This window comes from Triticum aestivum, chromosome 2B, assembly GCF_018294505.1.
Source record: "Triticum aestivum cultivar Chinese Spring chromosome 2B, IWGSC CS RefSeq v2.1, whole genome shotgun sequence".
NCBI lineage: Eukaryota > Viridiplantae > Streptophyta > Magnoliopsida > Poales > Poaceae > Triticum > Triticum aestivum.
In genome coordinates, this window is record NC_057798.1 from 533469753 (window position 1) to 533495486 (window position 25734).

Below are 25734 nucleotides of genomic sequence, written 5' to 3' on the forward strand. Positions count from 1 at the left end.
TGGGTCCCCCCATGCAGGTGGGCCCCACTCCAGAACCTTCTAGAACCTTCCCGGTACAATACCGAAAAATCCCGAACATTTTCCGGTGGCCAAAAGAGGACTTCCCATATATAAATCTTTACCTCCGGACCATTCCGGAACTCCTCGTGACGTCCGGGATCTCATCCGGGACTCCGAACAACATTCGGTAACCACATACAAACTTCCTTTATAACCCTAGCGTCATCGAACCTTAAGTGTGTAGACCCTACGGGTTCGGGAGACATGCAGACATGACCGAGACGTTCTCTGGTCAATAACCAACAGTGGGATCTGGATACCCATGATGGCTCCCACATGCTCCACGATGATCTCATCGGATGAACCACGATGTCAAGGACTTAATCAATCCCGTATTCAATTCCCTTTGTCTATCGGTATGTTACTTGCCCGAGACTCGATCGTCGGTATCCAATACCTTGTTCAATCTCGTTACCGGCAAGTCACTTTACTCGTTCCGTAACACATCATCCCGTGATCAACTCCTTGGTCACATTGCGCATATGATGATGTCCCACCGAGTGGGCCCAGAGATACCTCTCCGTTTACACGGAGTGACAAATCCCAGTCTCGATCCGCATAAAACAATAGATACTTTCGGAGATACCTGTAGTGCACCTTTATAGTCACCCAGTTACGTTGTGACGTTTGATACACCCAAAGCACTCCTACGGTATCCAGGAGTTACACGCTCTCATGGTCAAAGGAAGAGATACTTGACATTGGCAAAGCTCTAGCAAACGAACTACACGATCTTTGTGCTAGGCTTAGGATTGGGTCTTGTCCATCACATCATTCTCCTAATGATGTGATCCCGTTATCAACGACATCCAATGTCCATAGCCAGGAAACCATGACTATCTGTTGATCACAACGAGCTAGTCAACTGGAGGCTCACTAGGGACATATTGTGGTCTATGTATTCACACGTGTATTATGATTTCCGGATAATACAGTTATAGCATGAATAAAAGACAATTATCATGAACAAGGAAATATAATAATAACACTTTTATTATTGCCTCTAGGGCATATTTCCAACAGTCTCCCACTTGCACTAGAGTCAATAATCTAGTTCACATCGCCATGTGATTAACACTCACAGGTCACATCGCCATGTGACTAATACCCAAGAGTTTTAGGTTTGATCATGTTGCTTGTGAGAGAGGTTTTAGTCAATGGGTCCGAACCTTTCAGATCCGTGTGTGCTTTACAAATCTCTATGTCATCTCCTAGATGCAGCTACCACACTCTATTTGGAGCTATTCCAAATAACTGTTCTACTTGGAGCTATTCTAAATTGTTGCTCCATTATACGTATCCGGTATCTCTACTCAGAGCTATCCGGATAGGTGTTAAGCTTGCATCGACGTAACTCTTTACGTCGAACTCTTTATCACCTCCATAACCGAGAAAATTAATTAGTCCACTAGTTACTAAGGATAACTTTGACCGCTGTCCTATGATCCATTTTTGGATCACTCTTGTACCCCTTGACTGACTCATGGCAAGGCACACTTCAGGTGCGGTACACAGCATAGCATACTGTAGAGCCTACGTCTTAAGCATAGGGGACGACCTTCGTCCTTTCTCTCTATTCTGCCGTGGTCTAGCTTTAAGTCTTAACTTCATACCTTATAACTCAGGCAAGAACTCCTTCTTTGACTGATCCATCTTGAACACCTTCAGGATCATGTCAAGGTATGTGCTCATTTGAAAGTACCATTAAGCGTTTTGATCTATCCTTATAGATCTTGATGCTCAATGCTCAAGTAGCTTAATCCAGGTTTTCCATTGAAAAACACTTTCCAAATAACCCTATATGCTTTCCAGAAATTCTACGTCATTTCTGATCCATAATATGTCAACAACATATACTCATCAGAAATTCTATAGTGCTCCCACTCACTTCTTTGGAAATACCAGTTTCTCATAAACTTTGTATACACCCAAAATCTTTGATCATCTCATCAAAGCATACATTCCAACTCCGAGATGCTTACTCCAGTCCTCAGAAGGATCGCTGGAGCTAGCATACCTTTCAGCATCCTTAGGATCGACAAAACTTTTCTGATTGTATTGCATACAACCTTTCCTTACGAAAACTGGTAAGGAAACTTGTCTTGGCATCCATCTGCCAGATTTGATAAATGCAGCTAATGCTAACATGATTCCGACGGACTTTAAGCATCGCTACGAATGAGAAAATCTCATCGTAGTCAACTCCTTAAACTTGTGAAAAACTCTTCGCCACAAGTCGAGCTTTACAGACGGTGACATTACCATCCACGTCCGTCTTCTTCTTAAAGATCCATTTATCTCAATGGCTTGCCGATCATCGGGCAAGTCCACCAAAGTCCATGCTTTGTTCTGATACATGGATCCTATCTCGGATTTCATGGTTTCTAACCATTTGTCGGGATTTGGGCCCACCATCGCTTCTCCATAGCTCGTAGGTTCATTGTTGTCTAGCAACATGACCTTCAAGACAGGATTATCGTACCACTCTAAAGTAGTACGCATCCTTGTCACCCTACGAGGTACGGTAGTGACTTGATCCGAAGTTTCATGATCACTATTATAAGCTTCTACTTCAATTGGTGTAGGTGCCACAGGAACAACTTCCCGTGCCCTGCTACACACTAGTTGAAGTAACCTCATCAAGTCTCCACCATCCTCCCACTCAATTCTTCCGAGAGAAACCTTTCCTCGAGAAAGGACCCGATTCAAGAAACAATCCATTATTGCTTTCGGATCTGAATTAGAAGGTATACCCAACTGTTTGGGTGTCCTATGAAGATGCATTTTATCCGCTTTGGGTTCGAGCTTATCAACCTGAAACTTTTTTCACATAAGCGTCGTAGCCCCAAACTTTTAAGAAACGACAGCTTAGGTTTCTCTAAACCATAGTTCATACGATGTCACCTCAACGGAATTACGTGGTGCCCTATTTAAAGTGAATGTGGTTGTCTCTAATGCATAACCCATGAACGATAGTGGTAATTCGATAAGAGAAATCATGGTACGCATCATATCCAATAGGATGCAGTTATGATGTTCGGACACACCATCACACTATGGTGTTCCAGGCGGTATTAATTGCGAAACAATTTCCACAATGTCTTAATTGTGTGCCAAAACTCGTAACTCAGATATTCATCTCTATGATCATATCATAGACATTTTACCCTCTTGTCACAATGATCTTCTACTTCACTCTGAAATTACTTGAACCATTCAATAATTCAGACTTGTGTTTCATCAAGTAAATATTCTCAACATCTACTCGAATCATCTGTGAAGTAAGAACATAACGATATTCACTGCATGCCTCAGCACTCATTGGACTGCACACATCAAAATGTGTTGCTTTCAACAAGTTGCTATCTTGTTCCATTTTACTGAAACCGAGGCTTTTCAGTCATCTTGCCTATGTGGTATGATTTGCATATCTCAAGTGAATCAAAATCAAGTGAGTTCAGACGATCCATCTGCATGGAGTTTCTTCATGCATATACACCAATAGACATGGTTCGCATGTCTCAAACTTTTCAAAAAATGAGTGAGTCCAAAGATCCATCAACATGGAGCTTCTTCATGCGTTTTATACCAATATGACTTACATGGCAGTGCCACAAGTAAGTGGTACTATCATTACTATCTTATATCTTTTGGCATGAAAATGTGTATCACTACGATCGAGATTCAATAAACCATTCCTTTAGGTGCAAGAGCACTTTATTTAGGTTTAATACTAATCTTGATGGTAGAGGGAGCGCGCGATGTTTGATCATATCAACATTGGAAACAGTTCCAATACATATCGTTAGCTCACCTTTAGCTAGTCTCTATTTATTCCGTAGCTTTTATTTCGAGTTACTAACACTTAGCAACCGAACCGGTATATTAATACCCTGGTGCTACTAGGAGTACTAGTAAAGTACACATTAACATAATGTATATCCAATATACTTCTATCGACCTTGCCAGCCTTCTCATCTACCAAGTATCTAGGGTAATTCTGCTCCAGTGGCTGTTCCCCTTATTACAGAAGCACTTAGTCTCGGGTTTGGGTTCAACCTCGGGTTTCTTCACGAGAGCAGCAGCTGAATTGCCATTTCATGAAGTATCCCTTTGTTCCCTTGCCCTTCTTGAAACTAGTGGTTTCACCAACCATCAACAATTGATGCTCCTTCTTGATTTCTACTTTCACGGTGTCAAACATCACGAATATTTCAAGGATCATCATATCTATCCCTGATATGTTATAGTTCATCACGAAGCTCTAGCAGCTTGGTGGCAATGACTTTGGAGAAACATCACTATCTCATTTGGAAGATCAACTCCCACTCGATTCAAGTGATTGTTGCACTCAGACAATCTGAGCACAAGCTCAATGATTGAGCTTTTCTCCCTTAGTTTGTAGGCTAAGAAAATTGTCGGAGGTCTTATACCTCTTGACGTGGGCATGAGCCTGAAATCCCAATTTCAGCCCTCGAAACATCTCATATGTTCCGCGACATTTCAAAAAAAACGTCTTCGGTGCCTCAACTCTAAACCGTTTAACTGAACTATCACGTAGTTATCAAAACGTGTATGTCCGATGTTCGCAACATCCACAAACGACGTTTGGGGTTCAGCACACTGAGCAGTGCATTAAGGACATAAGCTTTCTACTGTCCGCATAATTGCTACTATCAACTTTCAACTGTATTTTCTCTAGGAACATATCTAAAACAGTGGAACTAAAGCGCGAGCTACGACATAATTTGCAAAAGGTCTTTTGACTATGTTCAAGATAATTAAGTTCATCTTATGAACTCCCACTCAGATTAGACATCCCTCTGGTCATCTAAGTGATCACATGATCCGAGTCAAACTAGGCCGTGTCCGATCATCACGTGAGACTGACTAGTCATCATTGGTGAACATCTTCATGTTGATCGTATCTACTATACGACTCATGCTCGACCTTTCGGTCTCCGTGTTCCGAGGCCATGTCTGTACATGCTAGGCTCGTCAAGTTAACCCTAAGTGTTTTCACTGTGTAAAACTGTCTTACACCCGTTGTATGTGAACGTAAGAATCCATCACACCCGATCATCATGTGGTGCTTAGAAGCGACGAACTGTAGCAACGGTGCACAGTTAGCGGAGAACACTTCTTGAAATTTTGTAAGGGATCATCTTATTTACTACCGTCGTTCTAAGTAAACAAGATGCATAAACATGATAAACATCACATGCAATCAAATAGAGTAGTGACATGATATGGCCAATATCATATAGCTCCTTTGATCTTCATCTTCGGGGCTCCATGATCATCTTGTCACCGGCATGACACCATGATCTCCATCATCATGATCTCCATCATCGTGTCTTCATGAAGTTGTCACGCCAACGACTACTTCTACTTCTATGACTAACGCGTTTAGCAATAAAGTAAAGTAGTTTACATGGCGTTCTTCAATGACACGCAGGTCATACAATAAATAAAGACAACTCCTATGGCTCCTGCCAGTTGTCATACTCATCGACATGCAAGTCGTGAATCCTATTACAAGAACATGATCAATCCCATACATCACATATATCATTCATCACATCCTTTTGGCCATATCACATCACATAGCATACCCTGCAAAAACAAGTTAGACGTCCTCTAATTGTTGTTTGCATGTTTTACGTGGCTGCTATGGGTTTCTAGCAAGAACGTTTCTTACCTACGCAAAACCACAATGTGATATGCCAATTGCTATTTACCCTTCATAAGGACCCTTTTCATCGAATCCGTTCCGACTAAAGTGGGAGAGACTGGCACCCGCTAGCCACCTTATGCACCAAGTGCATGTCAATCGGTGGAACCTGTCTCACGTAAGAGTACGTGTAAGGTCGGTCCGGGCCGCTTCATCCCACAATACCGTCGAAACAAGATTGTACTAGTAACGGTAAGCATATTGAACAAAATCAACGCCCACAACTACTTTGTGTTCTACTCGTGCAAAGAATCTACGCAATAGACCTAGCTCATGATGCCACTGTTAGGGAACGTAGCAGAAATTCAAAATTTTCCTACGTGTCACCAAGATCTATCTATGGAGAGACCAGCAACGAGTAGAAGGAGAGTGCATCTACATACCCTTGTAGATCGCTAAGCGGAAGTGTTCAAGTGAACGGGGTTGATGGAGTCGTACTCGTCGTGATTCAAATCACCGATGATCCTAGTGCCGAACGGACGACACACGTACAGCCCGGTGACGTCTCCCACGCCTTGATCCAGCAAGGAGAGAGGGAGAGGTTGAGGAAGACTCCATCCAACAGCAGCACAACAGCGTGGTGGTGGTGGAGGAGCGTGGCAATCCAGCAGGGCTTCGCCAAGCACCATGGGAAAGGAGGAGTAGGGAGAGAGGTAGGGCTGCGCCAGAACTTCGTGTTCAGCTCCCATGCGTCTCCCCACTATATATAGGGGTGGAGGGGCTGGTTTCTTGCCCTCCAAGTCCATTGGGGCGTTGGCCAAGGTGGGAGGAAAGAAATCCCATCATTTCCTTCCTCACCGATTGTTATCCCCCCTTTTTAGGGATCTTGATCTTATCCCTTCGGGATATGATCTTATTCCTTCTAAGGGGGGATCTTGGTGCGCCTTGACCAGGGGTGTGGGGCCTTGCCCCCACTACCCACGTTCATGTGGGTCCCCCCATGCAGGTGGCCCCCACTCCGGAACCTTCTAGAACCTTCCCGGTACAATACCGAAAAATCCCGAACATTTTCCGGTGGCCAAAATAGGACTTCCCATATATAAATCTTTACCTCCGGACCATTCCGGAACTCCTCGTGACGTCCGGGATCTCATCCGGGACTCCGAACAACATTCGGTAACCACATACAAACTTCCTTTATAACCCTAGCGTCATCGAACCTTAAGTGTGTAGACCCTACGGGTTCGGGAGACATGCAGACATGACCGAGACGTTCTCTGGTCAATAACCAATAGTGGGATCTGGATACCCATGATGGCTCCCACATGCTCCACGATGATCTCATCGGATGAACCACGATGTCAAGGACTTAATCAATCCCGTATTCAATTCCCTTTGTCTATCGGTATGTTACTTGCCCGAGACTCGATCGTCGGTATCCAATACCTTGTTCAATCTCGTTACCGGCAAGTCACTTTACTCGTTCCGTAACACATCATCCCGTGATCAACTCCTTGGTCACATTGCGCATATGATGATGTCCCACCGAGTGGGCCCAGAGATACCTCTCCGTTTACACGGAGTGACAAATCCCGGTCTCGATCCGCATAAAACAATAGATACTTTCGGAGATACCTGTAGTGCACCTTTATAGTCACCCAGTTACATTGTGACGTTTGATACACCCAAAGCACTCCTACGGTATCCAGGAGTTACACGCTCTCATGGTCAAAGGAAGAGATACTTGACATTGGCAAAGCTCTAGCAAACGAACTACACGATCTTTGTGCTAGGCTTAGGATTGGGTCTTGTCCATCACATCATTCTCCTAATGATGTGATCCCATTATCAACGACATCCAATGTCCATAGCCAGGAAACCATGACTATCTGTTGATCACAACGAGCTAGTCAACTAGAGGCTCACAAGGGACATATTGTGGTCTATGTATTCACACGTGTATTACGATTTCCGGATAATACAGTTATAGCATGAATAAAAGACAATTATCATGAACAAGGAAATATAATAATAACACTTTTATTATTGCCTCTAGGGCATATTTCCAACACGGGTACCTGGCCAAGAAAATCGGCCACCGTCTTCCGACGGCGGGAAAGATCGTCCCTAATCCGGAGCTTCATGAGAGGGTTGTGTTTCTCCCTCATTTCATCCGTGGGCTCGGGTTTCCCCTTCACCCATTTGTTCACGACATGATGTATTATTACGGGATTGATTTTCATGATCTGTCCCCTAATTCTTTCCTTAACATCTCGGTGTTTATCGTCGTGTGCGAGGCCTTCCTCTGCATCAAGCCCCACTTCGGCCTGTGGCTACTAATCTTCTGCGTGAAGCCGAAGATCGTGAGCGGCCAGCAAGCGGAGTGCGGAGGTGCCATGGTGGGGAAGATGCCCAATGTTACCTAGCTTGACGGTCCTTCGTGCAGACCGTGAAAGGGTGACAATCAAGGTGATTCCACATCACCGAGCCGCGCGACACCAACTGGGTGGCGGCCCCTGAATTCCGATCCGGAATCCCCATGTGGCTCACCTCCTGGGAAAAGAAGGGCCTGGCCTGGGGCGAACCTATGAAGCTGACAGGACTTCAGAACTGCATCAAAAACATGATGGACAAGAAGATCAATCTTGTCAACGTGGTCCAGGTTATGCTCTTCCGCCGGATCCTTCCGTGCCAAAGACGGGCATTCACTCTGTGGGAGTTCGATCCGGTCGAACACCAGACATTGTGAGAGCTTTTCGGCACGACGCATAAGGACCTATGGAAGGTGCTGTTCAAGGCCACCGAAGTACCTCCTCCCACATCCGAGGACCGCGGACTCAGCACCACACGGCTCGCCAATCCGGTAAGTTCTCTAATCATCACTAGATGTACCTTTCCCACCATATTCATGGGGGGATTTTAAGTCATCATGTTTATCGAACAGGATTGCGTGGTGATGGCGGAGCGGATCGACTGTCCGGCTCCGCTGCCGGAAGATCCAGCAACCGCAATCCTGACGGAGATGCTAGTTCCAGCGCCTTACAAGGTGCCGGAGAAGAAGGCCAAAAAGAAGGCCATGGGGACCAGGAAGGGTCTCTGGCGCAAGGTTACACCGGACGCCTCGTCCGAAGACGATGAGGCGCGCTCCTCCCACGAAGGGGGGAGAAGAAGAATAAGAAGGCCGCCCCATCCAGGGAGGCCGAAAGGTCCAAGAAAGCAGCTGCGGGGACCAGGAAAGGTCTCCCGTGCAGGGTCGTACTCGACTCGTCGTCCGAGGACAGCGAGGCAAATTCCTCCCACGGAGACGGGGGAAACATGAAGAAATTCCTCCTCCCCGCACTGGGGAGGAGAAGAAAAGAAAATCCGCCCCATAGGGGGAGGCTAGGACGCCGAAGAAGGGAAAGGCATCCCTTCCGGATCACTCCACCACGGCCGCCTATAGCGAGGAGGAGTGGCTGCCTAGGGGCAAGCCCCTGGCAAGATTGTAAGTGTCCGCACTCTGTAATACCTTTCATGCGCCTTAACTTCATAGTTTGTAATAATGTCGCACATGCGTATGCAGTCTGGCCGGGTCCCATCTCAAGGTGTCCTCTTCGGATGGGTCTCTGAGCGAGTCGGAGATGAATTCCCTCCCGACGGCCACCTCCCCTCGGCCCGCGGATGACACTGAGGTGTTATCCCAAAGGATACCGGAACAGGGGGTAGCGCTTCTGGAGATGCCCCAAGGCAAAATTCCAGATGTCGGGCATATGGGGGTAAGATCCCCATAGGCTATGCTGACGAGAGCCACATCAAGTCGGGCTCCCAGTCGGACACTGCACCGGAACCTCCAAAGGTTCCAAATTTTGGTAGGCAGCCCCTTGCTAAGGAGGGCGAGCCGGTCGTGCCAATGACCTCTGCCGCGCCGGAGGCGTCGGATAGTCTGCTGGAAGTGCTTTGCGGCACTTCCATTGATGAAGAGAACCGTACTTTTATGAGTATATTGATTCAGAAGGTTCGGTCCACCAAAAGTGGATTGACCGAAGCCTGCACCAGCCTCCTAACGGGCTTTGAGGTAAGTAATCAAGGGTGTGAAAAATTGTCACCCTAGCCCCTGATGCTCTGTTTGGTGTTCGGAAAGAAAAGCCAAACGGAGGGTCAATTTTCAATCCGCAGGAGTCTAACAATGAATGTCTGTGTGAGTAAGCAGGCGTTGCTGCTGTCCGCTGCCGCCCGCACTGCCGAGGTCGCCGGACTCAAGCGGGACCTGAAGCAGGTCGAAGAAGAGCTCAGCCTCACTAGGAGGCAGCTCGAGGAGAACAAGGGTAAGTCATGCCCCATCCATGTGTCATATAAAAGAAAAAAATTAATGATGTTGACAAAAAGACATCATGATTTTTAATAGGGGCCACGACCGAAGTGGCGGCCCTGAAGAAAGTGCTATTAGAGGCCAAAGACAAAGCGGCTACGGAGCGCACTGAGCGTGAAAAGCAAGATGCTCGGGTGAGCGAGGTACGGCAAGAGCTCCAGGAGTTTCGCAAGAAATTCGAGTCCTTGGAGCGTGAGTTCAAGACGCAAGAGTCTGAGCTTGCAAAGGCCCTCTAGAGCGTGACATACGCCAAGGCCGAAGCCCAAAAGGACCTCCAGGAAATCCAGGCGGCCAAGAAGATAGCGGCGGGTAAGGCATTCATTATGCAAAGTAAGCATGTGGAGGAGACATTTCTTTTACTTACCTGAATTCGAAGTTCTCCAGGGGCATTCGCAGATCTGCCACGCAGCATATCAGATGCCATGTAGTTCTACTGTGCCAAAGAGGGGAGCTCGATGGAGAAGTTGTTCTGGTCCCAGTATACTGGAGCCGAACACCCAATGCCTGTGAGTGACCAACTGAAGCAATTGGTCGAACTCCACAGGGCGGCCGAACTGGCCATGAAGGACCTCATAGTCCGGATGTGGCCTGGTGAGCCCCTGCCCGACAGCTACTTCGACCTTATAAAGAGGATGGTACATGCCTGTCCGCGGCTTGACGTTATTAAGCAATCCGTCTGTATTAAGGGTGCCCGCCGGGCCTTTGCCCGTGCAAAGATGCATTGGGCCAAACTAGATGCAGAGAAGCTGGTGAAGGATGGACCACCGGAGGGTAAGGCGCATCGCTACCCCGAGAAATATTATGATGGCGTTATGAAAGGCGCTCGCCTTGTGGCCGATGAATGTACCAAGGACATAATCTTTGAGTGAATGTACTCATGTTGTCTCTGTAATATGAGAACGAGATTGTTTGCGCTATACGGCGCTTTGTTGATTTAAAATATTACCTTCTGTGCGGCTATTTATAAAATTCTAAAAGTAGGCCAGTCGTCGGCTTCCGCCCCCACGTAACTAGTACTGGGGTGTTCGTGGAAAACCCAAACACTCTTTATCCAAATTTTTGGTCCTTTAAGGAGGTGTTTAGCGCAGCGAACAAGGAAATCGGACTATGCGGCTTTATAACTCTCACTTAGCCATAGAAGTCTACAATTTTAAATTTCGGCGAAGACCCTAGAATTCGGAAAGCCGAATTGGGGCGCTATACACGCCTAGATCAGACAAGGCCGATTCCTCGCCTGAAGCGAAAAAAATCTTTAAGGATTTAAGACCTCTCGAACAGCGACCAACTCTCGTCGCATCATGACAGTCAGTTTTCGGCTTTCTCTACTGAGGTGCTCGTCCAGAAGAATCGGGACTCAATTGCAGTAGTTCTCCCTGTGCTACCTTAGCTGATATAACGGAACGTAAGGTACCAAAACAAGGGATCTGGGCAAACCCAACTATTGACCCAAGACATGATTCGGAGCTGATGCATATAATGCTATAAGTTCGGGGTGCCGCACTATCGAAAGTGTTCTGACTTATCTTGCTGTATTATGGGGTACCATAAGAAGCCCCTGGCAGACTGAACGTACCAAAGTGTATGGATGCAATATTAAATAAACATTTTGGGGAAAATATGAAGATAGTAATAATAAGTTGACGTTGTATATTGTTTCCCGTTGTTTATTAAATAATACGTCAAAGCGTATGTGTACAATTAATGCGTTAAGCAGAAACAAATAGGACTATTTGACATGTCCTATCCAAGGGCGGGCCGCACGCGGGTATGTAAAACAGGTATAATGATCATTAACAGAGACCACCTGGGTATTCCCTTTGTGCGCAAAGCCTTTTGCCTCCTTGGTTTTCCCTTCTGTGATAAGTCCGATGACCCGGTTCTCTGAAGGGGCTGCCCGAAAATAGGGTCCTGAAAGAGAAAGAAGGTTATTAAAGTATGTGGGTCTTGTGGTGGTTGAACCGTACTGTGGACCGAATCAGCGTTGCGCCTCCGCCTATGCCCATGGTATGTTGAGTGCGTAATTGTGTATGCGCGGCATAAATGTTGCCTGAATGGGGCTAGGGCGGAGGCCGGACTGCTAGTCGCACTCTTGGCGTGCCTGGTGATCTTGTTGCACAGTACTACGGACTCGCTTGACGGTGTTCAGGGTTGTCGTCGCAGAATTAGCGGTCTGCCGGAGAAGGTTGCTTTGTACTTCTGCCACGAGGGCTGCAGTGTGCTCTTCTGTACGGAGAGAGCGGTCTGTGTTTCCATTGATTGTTATAACCCCGCGAGGTCCTAGCATCTTGAGCTTGAGGTATGCATAGTGTGGTACCGCATTGAATCGAGCGAATGTGGTTCATCCAAGCAGTGCATGGTAGCCACTATGGAAAGGGACGATATCATAGATTAACTCCTCGCTTCGGAAGTTATCCGGGGATCCGAAGACCACTTCTAGTGTTATTGAGCCCGTACAACGGGCCTCTACAGCTGGAATTACACCTTTGAAGGTGGTTTTGGTGGGTTTGATCCTTGAGGGATCGATGCCCATTTTGCGCATTGTGTCCTGATAAAGCAGGTTCAGGCTACTGCCACCGTGCATAATGACTCGCGTGAGGTGGAATCCGTCGATGATTGGGTCAAGGACCAATGTGGCTGAACCGCCGTGACGGATGCTGGTAGGGTGGTCCCTACGATCAAAAGTGATCGGACAGGATGACCATGGGTTGAACTTTGAGGCGACTGGCTCCATCGCATAGACGTCCCTTAGTGCATGCTTTCGTTCCCGTTTGGGAATGTGGGTGGCATAGATCATGTTTACCGTTTTCACCTGGGGAGGAAATTTCTTCTGTCCCCCAGTGTTCGGACGCCGGGGCTCCTCGTCATCATCGCTGTGCAGCCCCTTGTCCTTGTTTTTGGCATTTATCTTGCCAGCCTGTTTGAACACCCAGCAATCTCTGTTAGTGTGGTTGGCTGGCTTATCAGGGGTGCCGTGAATTTGGCACGAGCGGTCGAGTATGTGGTCCAAACTGGATGATCCCAGATTGTTTCTTTTGAATGGCTTTTTCTGCTGACCGGATTTTGAGCCACTGAATCCGGCGTTGACTGTCGGGTCTTCGGTGTTGTCGCCATTGTTCTGACGCTTATGTCTGTTGCGCCATGGCTTGCCGTTACTGTCACGGACATCTGAGGTGCCAGAGTTTCTTGGCGTGGTGCTACTGCGAGCCAGCCAGCTGTCCTCGCCCGCGCAAAAGCAGGTCATGAGTGTCATGAGGGCCGCCATGGACTTCGGTTTTTCTTGGTTGAAGTGTCGGGCGAGCCACTCGTCACGGATATTATGCTTAAAGGCCGCCAAGGCTTCGGCGTCCGGACAGTCGACAATTTGGTTCTTTTTAGTTAGGAACCGAGTCCAGAATTTCCAGGCTGACTCTCCGGGCTGTTGGGTAATGTGACTCAAGTCATCAGCATCCCGTGGTCGCACGTAAGTGCCTTGGAAGTTGTCGAGGAACGCATCCTCCAGGTTTTCCCAACTGTCGATGGAATTTGCCGGCAGGCTATTCACCCAGTGTCGGGCCGGTCCTTTGAGTTCAAGGGGAAGATACTTGATGGCATGTAGATCATCGCCGCAGGCCATGTGAATGTGGAGAAGGAAATCTTTGATCACTGCGGGGTTTGTTGTGCCATCGTATGATTCGATGTTTACGGGTTTAAACCCTTCTAGGAATTCGTGATCCATTACTTCATCTGTGAAGCATAGGGGGTGTGCGGCGCCTCTATGCCGAGCTATGTTACTACGCAGTTCGAGTGAGTCTGGTCTGTTCTGTTTGGCCCGGCCGGACTTGTTGTTAATGTATCCGGCATGTCGGTCATTGTCATGTGTTGTGGTGCGCCCTCGTGATCCGTAGATCGAAATTGGCTGTCCTGCTTTGTTTCCCAATATATCTCGCAGGTCCTGCATATTGCCCCAGGCCGTAGTGTATTGGCGTGGGGGTGCGGGATGGTATTCGGGCTGATACACCGTTTTATCTCGGCCACGAGGTGGCCGTTCGGCCTCATCCTGTGCTGGTAATGTAGGCTCCAGGACCTCCTCCCCGAGTTAAGGTAGCAACTTGTGCTTTGGGTAACCTTTGATTGGGCGCTTGAGTCCGTATTCCTCGGCCGACAGGACCTCAGTCCATTTGTCTGTGAGCAGATCTTGATCACCTTGGAGCTGCTGTTGCTTCTTTTTCAGGCTTCTTGCAGTGGCCATAAGCCGGCGCTTGAAGCACTCCTGCTCTACGGGATCCTCAGGCATGCTGAATTCATCGTCGCCGAGGCTCACCTCATCTTCGGAGGGAGGCATATAGTTGTCCTCCTCCAAGTATCTGTCTGTCGCCTGTTCATCTGGGCTAAGCTTCCCGTCTTCCTGTTCAGCCTGCTCGAAGGTAGGCTGATCGGGATTGTATTCATCTTCGGCACCATCCGGATTGTTTTCGTCTCCTGTGTTGCTATTGGTGTGGCGGGGCTTAGAGCAGCGCCGATGACGCCCATGCTTTGATTTCTTCCCTAAGGGGTTATCCTCTATTGCCTCATCGCCGTTGGTTTCTTTGGGAGTCTTCACCATATATATATCATACGAGGAGGTGGCTGTCTAGTGCCCTGTGGCTGGTGGTTCCTGTTCTTCTCCTGCATCGTCGTCCAAACCGTCGATGTCTTCAGAGTCGAAGTCAAGCACATTGGTCAAATCATCGACAGTGGCAATGAAGTGGGTGGTGGGTGGGTAATGAATTTCTTCGTCGCTTGCTTCCCACTCAAGCCGGACATAGTTCGGCCAAGAGTCTCCTGACAAAGAGAGAGACCTTAATGAATTCAACACGTCGCCGAAGGGCGAGTGCTGAAAGATATCCGCCGCGGTGAACTCCATTACCGGAGCCCAATCGAATTCGATGGTCCCGAGCGCGTACGGTCTGGTACCTACAACCGAACACAAGTCCGAGGGTCCGGTAACACAGACCTCCTTAGAGGTGGAGTCTGTGTTCGGCTCTATCGTTGATGAGTATGCAGCCTCCGGGGCGGGGTCCATCCACCCGTCCTCGGACGACGCGATCCGCCCTGGATTTAGGTCCGGAGCTACTGCAGGTGCGACATCCCGAATATTGTCTGACAGCAGATCTAAGCCGTGCTCGTCGTGACCGTTCGGTGCTCCTCGCGTAGGCCTGAATCTGTCGAAGATCAAGTCTCCACGGATATCGGCCATGTAGTTCAAGTTTCCGAACCTGACCTGATGGCCAGGGGCATAGCTGTCGATCTGCTCCAGATGGCCAAGCGAATTGGCACGCAGCGCGAAGCCGCCGAACACGAAGATCTATTTGGGGAGAAAAGTCTCACCCTGGACCGTGTTGTTGTTGATTATTGAAGGAGCCATCGAGCCTTGCTGCGACGACAAAGAGGAACTCTCAATGAAAGCACCAATGTCGGTGTCAAAACCGGCGGATCTCGGGTAGGGGGTCCCGAACTGTGTGTCTAAGGCTAAGGGTAACAGGAGGCAGGGGACATGATGTTTTACCCAGGTTCGGGCCCTCTCGATGGAGGTAATACCCTACTTCCTGCTTGATTGATCTTGATGATATGAGTATTTGATACGTCCATTTTGCATCATGCTTTTATGTCAATATTTATTGCATTATGGGCTATTATTTCAAGTTATGTCACAATACTTATGGCTATTCTCTCTTATTTTACAAGGTTTACATGAAGAGGGAGAATGCCGGCAGCTGGAATACTGGGCTGGAAAAGGAGCAAATATTGAAGGACTATTTTGCGCAACTCCAAAAGTCCTAAAACTCCATGGAATATCTTAGAATAAATAAAGAAAAATCGTCGCCAAAGATGAAGGCCAGGGGGCCCACACCCTGCTCACGAGGGTGGGGGGTGCCCCCCTGGGCGTGCCCCCCTACCTCGTGGGCCCCCTGGTGGCTCTCCGACGTCCATCTTCTCCCATATGAAGTCTTTTGATGAGAAAAAAATAAGAGGAGAACCTTTCGGGACGAGACTCCGCCGCCACGAGGCGGAACCTTGGCGGAACCAATCTAGGGCTCTGGCAGAGCTGTTCTCCCGGGGACACTTCCCTCCAGGAGGGGGAAATCATCACCATCGTCATCACCAACGCTCCTCTCATCGGGAGAGGGCAATCTCCATCAACATCTTCACTAGCACCATCTCATCTCCAAACCCTAGTTCATCTCTTGTATCCAATTCTTGTCTCCAAGTCCGGGATTGGTGCTAGTAGGTTGCTAGTAGTGTTGATTACTCCTTGTAGTTGATGCTAGTTGGTTTATTTGGTGGAAGATCATATGTTCATATCCTATATGCACATTATTACCCCTCTGATTATGAACATGAATATGCTTTGTGAGTAGTTACGTTTGTTCCTGAGGACAAGAGAGAAGTCTTGCTATTAGTAGTCATGTGAATTTGGTATTCGTTCGATATTTTGATAAGATGTATGTTGTCTAACCTCTAGTGGTGTTATGTGAACGTCGACTACATAACACTTCACCATTATTTGGGCCTAGAGGAAGGCATTGGGAAGTAATAAGTAGATGATGGGTTGCTAGAGTGACACAAGCTTAAACCCTAGTTTATGCGTTGCTTCGTAAGGGGCTGATTTGGATCCATATGTTTCATGCTATGGTTAGGTTTACCTTAATACTTTTGTTGTGGTTGCGGATGCTTGCAATAGAGGTTAATCATAAGTGGGATGCTTGTCCAAGTAAGGGCAGTACCCAAGCACCGGTCCACCCACATATCAAATTATCAAAGTACCGAACGCGAATCATATGAGTGTGATGAAAACTAGCTTGACGATATTCCCATGTGTCCTCGGGAGCGCTTTTCCTATTATAAGAGTTTGTCCAGCTTGTCCTTTGCTACAAAAAGGATTGGGCCACCTTGCTGCACTTTATTTACTTTTGTTACTTGTTGCTCGTTACAATTTATCCTATCACAAAACTATCTGTTACCACTTATTTCAGTACTTGAAGAGAACACCTTGCTGAAAACCGCTTATCATTTCCTTCTGCTCCTCGTTGGGTTCGACACTCTTACTTATCGAAAGGACTACGATAGATCCCCTATACTTGTGGGTCATCAAGACTCTTTTCTGGCGCCGTTGCCGGGGTGTGAAGCGCCTTTGGTAGGTGGAATTTGGTAAGGAAAAATTTATTTAGTGTGCTGAAATTTTCTGTCACTTGTTACCATGGAAAGTAATTGTTTGAGGGGCTTGTTCGGGGTATCTTCACCCCATCCAGTTGAGCCAAGAGTTGCTCCTCAACCTACTGAACCTACTGAACCTACTGAATCTGTTGAAAATGAAACTGCTTTTCAGATTCCTTCGGGTATGATGGAAAAACTGCTAGCTAACACTTTCGCAGGAGATGGAACAAAGCATCCTGACGAACATCTACGCTTTGTGGATGATATTTATGGACTATTTAAGCTTGCAGGTATACCCAATGATGCCGTTAAGAGGAATGCTTTCCCTTTATCTTTGGAGGTAGACGCATTGACATGGTATAGGCTATGTGATGATCCGAGATCATGGAACTATAAAAGATTGAAATTGGAATTTCATCAAAAGTATTACACTATGCATCTTGTATATCGTGATCGCAATTATATATATAATTTTTGGCCTCGCGAAGGAGAAAGCATCGCTCAAGATTGGGGGAGGCTTAAATCAATGTTATATTCATGCCCCAATCATGAGCTCTCAAAATTGAAAATTCTCCAGAATTTTTATGCTCGGCTTTCTGCTAATAATCACACCATGCTCGATACTTCTTGTGCTGGCTCTTTTATGATGGAGTCTATTGAATTTGGATGGAATTTATTGGATAGAATTAAACGCAACTCTGAAGATTGGGACCTCCACAAAGGTAAGGAGTCAGGTATGACACCTAAGTTTGATTGTGTTAAATCTTTTATGGATACCGATATTTTCCGTAAGTTTAGCACTAAATATGGACTTGACTCTGAGATAGTAGCTTATTTCTGTGAATATTTTGCTACTTATGTTGATCTCCCCAAGGAGAACTGGTTTAAATATCATCCTCCCATAGAAGTAAAAGCAGCCGCACCTATTAAAGTTGAAGAAAAGATTGTCACTTATAATGATCCTGTTGTTCCTACTTCTTATGTTGAGAAACCCCCTTTCCCATTTAGAATGAAGGATCATGCTAAAGCTTCAACTGTTGTTCGTAAAAGCAATACTAGGACTTATACACCTCCTGAGCAAGTCAAAGTAGAACCCAATATTACTATTGTTAAAGATCTCTTGTCTGATAATATCGACGGGCATGTTATTCGATTCACTCGTGAAACTGCTAGAATTGCTAAACCCTGTGATAGAGATAAACATAGACCTGTGGTAGGCGTGTCTGTTATTTCTGTTAAAATAGGAGATCATTGTTATCATGGCTTATGTGATATGGGTGCTAGTGCTAGTGTTATACCCATTGACTTATACAAAGAAATTATGCATGATATTGCACCTGCTGAGTTAGAAGATATTGATGTTACAATTAAACTTGCCAATAGAGATACTATATCTCCAATGGGAATTGTTAGAGATGTTGAAGTCTAGTGTGGGAAAACCAAATATCCCGTTGATTTTCTTGTTCTTGGTTCTCCACAAGATAGCTTTTGTCCCATTATATTTGGTAGACCCTTCTTGCGTACTGTTAATGCTAAGATAGACTGCACAAAGAATGTTGTTACTGTTGGCTTAGATGATATGGTTCATGAGTTTAATTTCTCTAAATTTAGTAAACAACATCGTGAGGAAGAATTGCCTAGTAAGGATGAAATTATTGGTCTTGCTTCTATTGTTGTACCTCCTAGTGATCCTTTAGAACACTATTTGCTAGACCATGAAAATGATATGTTCATGAATGAAAGAAGGGAAATAGATGAAGTATTCTTTAAACAGGAACCTATTCTGCAACACAATTTGCATGTAGGAATCTTAGGGGATCCTCCTCCACCCAAGGGTGATCCCGTGTTTGAGCTTAAACCGTTGCCTGATAATCTTAAATATGCTTATCTTAATGAAAAGAAAATATATCATGTTATTATTAGCGCTAACCTTTCAGAGCATGAAGAAGAAAGATTATTGAAGACTCTGAAGAAGCATCGTGCCGCTATTGGATATACTCTGGATGATCTTAAGGGCATCAGTCCCACTCTATATCAACATAAAATAAATTTGGAAGTTGATGTCAAACCAGTTTGTGATCCTCAATGATGTTTGAATCCTAAAATGAAAGAAGTGGTAAGAAAAGAAATACTCAAGCTTCTGGAGGCAGGTATAATTTATCCCGTAGCTGATAGTCAGTGGGTAAGTCCTATCCATTGTGTCCCTAAGAAGGGAGGTATTACTGTTGTCCCTAATGATAAAGATGAATTGATTCCGCAAAGAATTATCATAGGTTATAGGATGGTAATTGATTTCCGCAAATTAAATAAGGCTACTAAGAAAGATCATTACCCCTTACCTTTTATTGATCAAATGCTAGAAAGATTATGCAAACATACACACTATTATTTTCTAGATGGTTATTCTGGTTTTTCTCAAATACCTCTGTCGGCTAAAGATCAATCAAAGACTACTTTTACATGCCCTTTTGGTAATTTTGCTTATAGACGTATGCCTTTTGGTTTATGTAATGCACCTGCTACCTTTCAAAGATGCATGATGGCTATATTCTCTGACTTTTGCGAAAAGATTTGTGAGGTTTTCATAGACGACTTTTCCGTCTATGGTTCCTCTTTTGATGATTGCTTGAGCACTCTTGCTTGAGTTTTGCAGAGATGTGAAGAAACTAATCTTGTCTTGAATTGGGAAAAGTGCCACTTTATGGTTAATGAAGGTATTGTCTTGGGGCACAAAGTTTCTGAAAGAGGTATTGAAGTTGATAAAGCCAAGGTTGATGCTATTGAAAAGATGCCATGTCCCAAGGACATTAAAGGTATAAGAAGTTTCCTTGGTCATGCCGGATTTTATAGGAGGTTCATCAAGGACTTCTCAAAAATCTCTTGGCCTCTGACTAATTTATTACAAAAAGATGTACCATTTGTCTTTGATGATGATTGTGTAGAAGCCTTTGAAATACTTAAGAAAGCATTAGTCTCTGCACCTGTTGTTCAGCCACCTGATTGGAATTTACCCTTTGAAATTATGTGTGATGCTAGCGATTATGCTGTAGGTGCTGTTCTAGGGCAAAGAGTTGATAAGAAATTGAATGTTATCCATTATGCTAGTAAGACTCTAGACAATGCTCAAAGAAATTATGCTACTACCGAAAAGGAACTTTTAGCAGTTGTATTTGCTTGTGATAAATTCAGACCCTATATTGTTGATTCTAGAGTAACTATCCATACAGATCATGCTGCTATTAAATATCTTATGGAAAAGAAAGATGCAAAACCTAGACTCATTAGATGGGTTCTCTTGCTTCAAGAATTTGATTTACATATTGTTGATAGAAAGGGAGCTGAGAACCCCGTTGCAGACAACTTGTCTAGACGAGAGAATGTTCTTGATGACCCACTACCTATTGATGATAGCTTTCCAGATGAGCAATTAAATGTCATAAGCACTTCTTGTAGCACTCCATGGTATGCTGATTATGCTAATTATATTGTTGCTAAATTTATACTGCCTAGCTTCACATACCAACAAAAGAAAAAGTTTTTCTATGACTTGCGACATTACTTTTGGGATGACCCACATCTTTATAAAGAAGGAGTAGATGGTGTTATTAGACGTTGTGTACCTGAGCATGAACAGGAACAGATCCTACGCAAGTGTCACTCCGAAGCTTATGGAGGACATCACGCTGGAGATAGAACTGCACATAAGGTATTGCAATCCGGATTTTATTGGCCTACTCTCTTCAGGGATGCCCGTAAGTTTGTTTTGTCTTGCGATGGATGTCAAAGAATTGGTAATACCAATACACGTCAAGAAATGCCTATGAATTATTCACTTGTTATTGAGCCATTTGATGTTTGGGGCTTTGATTATATGGGACCTTTTCCTGCCTCTAATGGTTACACTCTAGTTGTTGTTGATTACGTTACTAAGTGGGTAGAAGCTGTTCCAACTAGTAGTGCTGATCATAACACTTCTATTAAAATGCTTAAGGAAGTTATTTTTCCGCGGTTTGGAGTCCCTAGATACTTGATGACTGATGGTGGTTCACACTTTATTCATGGTGCTTTCCGTAAGATGCTTGATAAATACGACGTTAATCATAGGATTGCATCTCCATATCACCCGCAGTCTAGTGGTCAGGTAGAATTGAGCAATAGAGAGCTCAAATTAATTTTGCAAAAGACTGTCAATAGGTCCAGGAAGAATTGGTCCAAAAAACTTGATGATGCATTATGGGCCTATAGAACTGCATATAAAAATTCTATGGGTATGTCTCCGTATAAAATGGTTCATGGAAAAGCATGTCATTTACCTCTCGAACTAGAACATAAGGCATATTGGGCTATTAAGGAGCTCAACTATGATTTTAAACTTGCCGGTGAGAAGAGGTTATTTGATATTAGCTCACTCGATGAATGGAGAACCCAAGCTTATGAAAATGCCAAGTTGTTTAAGGAAAAAGTTAAAAGGTGGCATGACAAAAGGATACAAAAGCGTGAGTTTAATGTAGGTGATTACGTATTGCTATACAACTCTCGTTTAAGATTTTTTGCAGGAAAACTTCTCTCCAAATGGGAAGGTCCTTACGTTATCAAGGAGGTCTATCGTTCCGGTGCCATAAAAATCAACAACTTCGCAGGCACAAATCTGAAGGTGGTAAACGGTGAAAGGATCAAACACTATATTTCAGGTAACCCCATAAATGTTGAAACTAATATTATTGAAACCGTAACCCCGTAGGATTACATAAAGGACACTTTCTAGAACGTTCCAGACTCCGAAAAGGAATAGGTATGTGGTACGGTAAGTAAACCGACTCCAAAACAATTTTTAAGGCAATATTTCTCCGTTTTGGAATATTTAGAAAAATAGAAAAATAAGTAGCAGTCCAGGGAGGACATGAGGCCTCCACGAGGGTGGAGGGCGCGCCCTACCCCCCTGGGCGTGCCCCCTACCTCATGAGCACCTCGTGTGCCCTCCGGACTCCGTTTCCTTGCACGATACGTATTTTGGTCGGTAAAAATTCATTATATATACTCCCAGAGGTTTTGACTCTCGTATCACGCAAATCTCCCCTGTTCTTGTTTTGAGCTGTTTTTCTGATAGGTCTAGATCATCATGACGACCCCAAGTGCTTCCAAGGACAAGTTCTTCGAGAAGGTTATCAACCCTTACCTCGCGGAGGTGCTGCGACACCCTCAAACCATCGAGATGCATGATGGGTTGCTGCACATCCGCGATGTTGAGGGACCAAAGGGAACCGGAAGCGTGGAGTTGAGGCTCTAAGCAATGGAGCAACAAGTTTTCAAGTGCCAGGGGATGGTGGAGCGAGGAATCAACGCTACCCACAAGATGCTCACGGAGTTCACTAACAACTATGAGCCGGATGCCAAGAAGACCGAGGAAGCCATATATAAGCTACATGAGAAGATCAAGCACCTCCAAGCCCAAATCTATGATCTGCAAAACCAAAACTGTGAGTATGAATATAGATTCAAAAGGATGAGTTTGGCTGCAGATTTGAGGATTCCGGAGACGCGATCATCCTTCTATGATGGTGAGCCTATGCCGTGGAAGATGGACGACAAGCTTGCATCATCATCAACGCCTCCACCGCCAACAAAGAAGGAGATATAATCACATGGGTATGGGCACTCCCCTTGGCAACTGCCAAGCTTGGGGAGGTGCCCTGGTATCGTATCACCATTACAACTCCTATCTTTACTGTTTTTCTTAGTTCGATCCTATTAGTAGTATTTTGATTTAGTAGAATAAAGTCATGTCACGATCTAGTTTTGAGTTTTGCTTTATGATCCTTCTTTGTAATCGAGTCCGTGAGCTATATAATAAAGATTAGTGTTGAGTCAAGGGCTTGAGTATTTTGCCATGATCTTGGGTGATTAGAAGAAAAAGAATAAAAAGAGTCAAGAGTTCATATTGATCTTATTGAAAGTAATGACTTCACATAGAAAGAGTATGATGATTTAAAGTTATTGGGAGTTGGAAAATATAGTTTTGGTCATCGTTGCAATTAATAGGAAGTAATAAGGAAAGAGAGGTATCACATATAGATATATTATCATTGACGTCTTTTATGATTAGGGATGGCACCCGCCGGGTTTGGGTACGGGTGGAGTTACCCCATACCCTTACCCACCCTCCTTTAGCTTACCCATCCCCCGTACCCATACCCATCAGCGGGTACAATTTTTCCCCATACCCTTCACCCATCAGGGTAAATGGGTACCCACGGCTAAAAATACCCACGCGTGCATAGGTTAAGTTGAGCAAGAAATAATCATAAACGGTAGCATATCATCATAATTTATTTTAAACAACGGAGATGAGCACCAAAAAGACATCAAGCACTCAAAGTACGATGCTCATATTGTTGGTGCACTAGAGTAGGGGTACCCTAGTACCCCGAACTTGTGCACGGGCAGCTGCAGCGCCCCACGGCAAGGGCTTGCCGGGTGACCACCAAGGTACTCCGTGGCACCTTTGGAGCCATTCAAGAACAAAGTACTCAAGTAAAGAAGACAAGGCCCCGGCAAGAGGAGCTTGTCGGGAAGGCCAACCGAGGCATCTCAAGGAACTTGCCGCGACGCACCACGCTTCCCGGCAAGGCCCGACGAGCGACAAGCTTCCGGGCGCGACAAGACCACGACCGCGGCAAGACACTTGCCGCGGCAAGCGGCCACTCTGTGCCCACGCTCCAGTGCATCCACCAACGTGTCGCCCTGGGGGCCTTTCCAGGCACGCGTGGCGGAAGGCTGTGCAGCCAGCGGTAAGCGGTGGCATGCGATGCTGACAAGATCGCCATCGTGGCAGGCGGTGGCGCCCCTGACGGTCCTTTTCTACACTGTTTAGGCGACACAGACGGGCATTTAATGCCCTTGTCCCCTGCCGTCAGGGTTAGGTAGTGAGCACTGTACAAGTAGCTGTACCAACCACCTCTCTTTTTACATTTTTACCCTTCTCTGCATTGCCACCTGTCGGTGACCCCTTAAGCATATAAAAGGGAGGCCCATGCGCAATGTAGAGGGGGTTCGACTGGTTGAGAGGGTTCGGATCATTTCGAAGCAAGAAAACACTTAGCTCTCTAGAGCAAGAACACAATACAATCAGACAAGCAGCAATAGGAGTATTATCTCTCCGGAGAGCTCTGAAGCTGGGTAAACTGCTCGTGTGCTTCGCCTCGATCTGTTCTTCGTGCGACCTCCGCCCCCCGCCGAACCGAAAGGGGCTCGGTCCGCCGGTCCCATAGGTGTTCGTGGATCAGTTTCCCCGACATCTTTGGCGCGGCAGGTAGGGGGCGTCGAGATTGTGTGAACCTGATCTGGCGATCACACGAGCTAGATCTTCATTTTCTTCATCAACATGCCACCAAAGAAGAAGGCTTCGGAGGCAGCTGCTCCGTCCGCGTCGATCTCACTGCCACCGGAGCAAGCGGGTGGTGGGGTTGACGCTGGTGGAAGAACAGACATCGACGAGGAAGCTCACGGTGCTGCCAGGTCCAAGGACAAGGCTGCACAAACATTGGTGTCTTCGCATCCGCCGCGTCCCTCTTAGGAGGCGCAGGACCGACAGCGTCATGGTATTCGCAGTACCATACGCTTGTTGGACCAAGATCAAGCTGGTGGGTCTCGGGGTGCTCAAGACCAGCATGCACGCCAACATGCTGGCACGAGCGAGGCACGTTCGCCTGGACGGGATACTGCTCCTTCTAACATAGTTAGAAGTCCGAGCATATCCCGCTCCTCGCACCGTTCGCCACTGCCGCCCACCACTCCAGCGGAAGCTTTAGCGCGAGCTCAACTGCTCCTGGATTACCCTCCGACGTCGGACAAGATCGACGAATGGAGGGCCACCATTCAGAGCCTCATCGGCTACGCCAACGGCGACACTCCACGGCAGCCGAATACATCGCTGCCGCGGCAGGACTGCCAGGCATGGGCCGGTGGTGACGAAACTGGTGGGGGTGCAACCACCATGCACTCCCCACCCCGAAGGCCAAGATCGCCGACTCGTTGGATCCACCTCGACAACGACTCCACCGCATCGTCAGATCCACGAGCTCGTCGCGATCAGCGCCAAGTTCTTCATGATAGACAACAAGAAGACGCTCGAACTCGCATCGAGCACCGAAGGGAAGCGCGACATCAATCCGACAAGCGCACTGGGCCCTCTGTTGACATGCATGTGCCAGGGGAACCAGGTGACTTGCCATACGCAGTAGGTTGCCCTGCGTTCACTCGTGAGCTGCGGCAAGTCCAGTGGCCCAGCCCGAAGAATTTCAAGCCAGATGTACCGGAGAAGTACGACGGCAAGACGCACCCGTCAGAGTTCCTCATCGTCTACACCATTGCGGTGCAAGCTGCTGGGGGGCGAGACGACAAGATCCTTGCCAACTACTTCCCGCTGGTGCTCAAGCCCAATGTCAGATCCTGGCTCATGCACTTGCCGGACAACTCCATA

At 46.3% G+C, this 25734-nt stretch overlaps 1 pseudogene; it reads left to right on the forward strand.

Moving 5' to 3' along the window:
* The first annotated feature begins 20517 nt into the window (after positions 1–20517).
* Positions 20518–25734, forward strand: part of LOC123045874 (uncharacterized) — an 86019-nt pseudogene continuing 80802 nt past the window's right edge.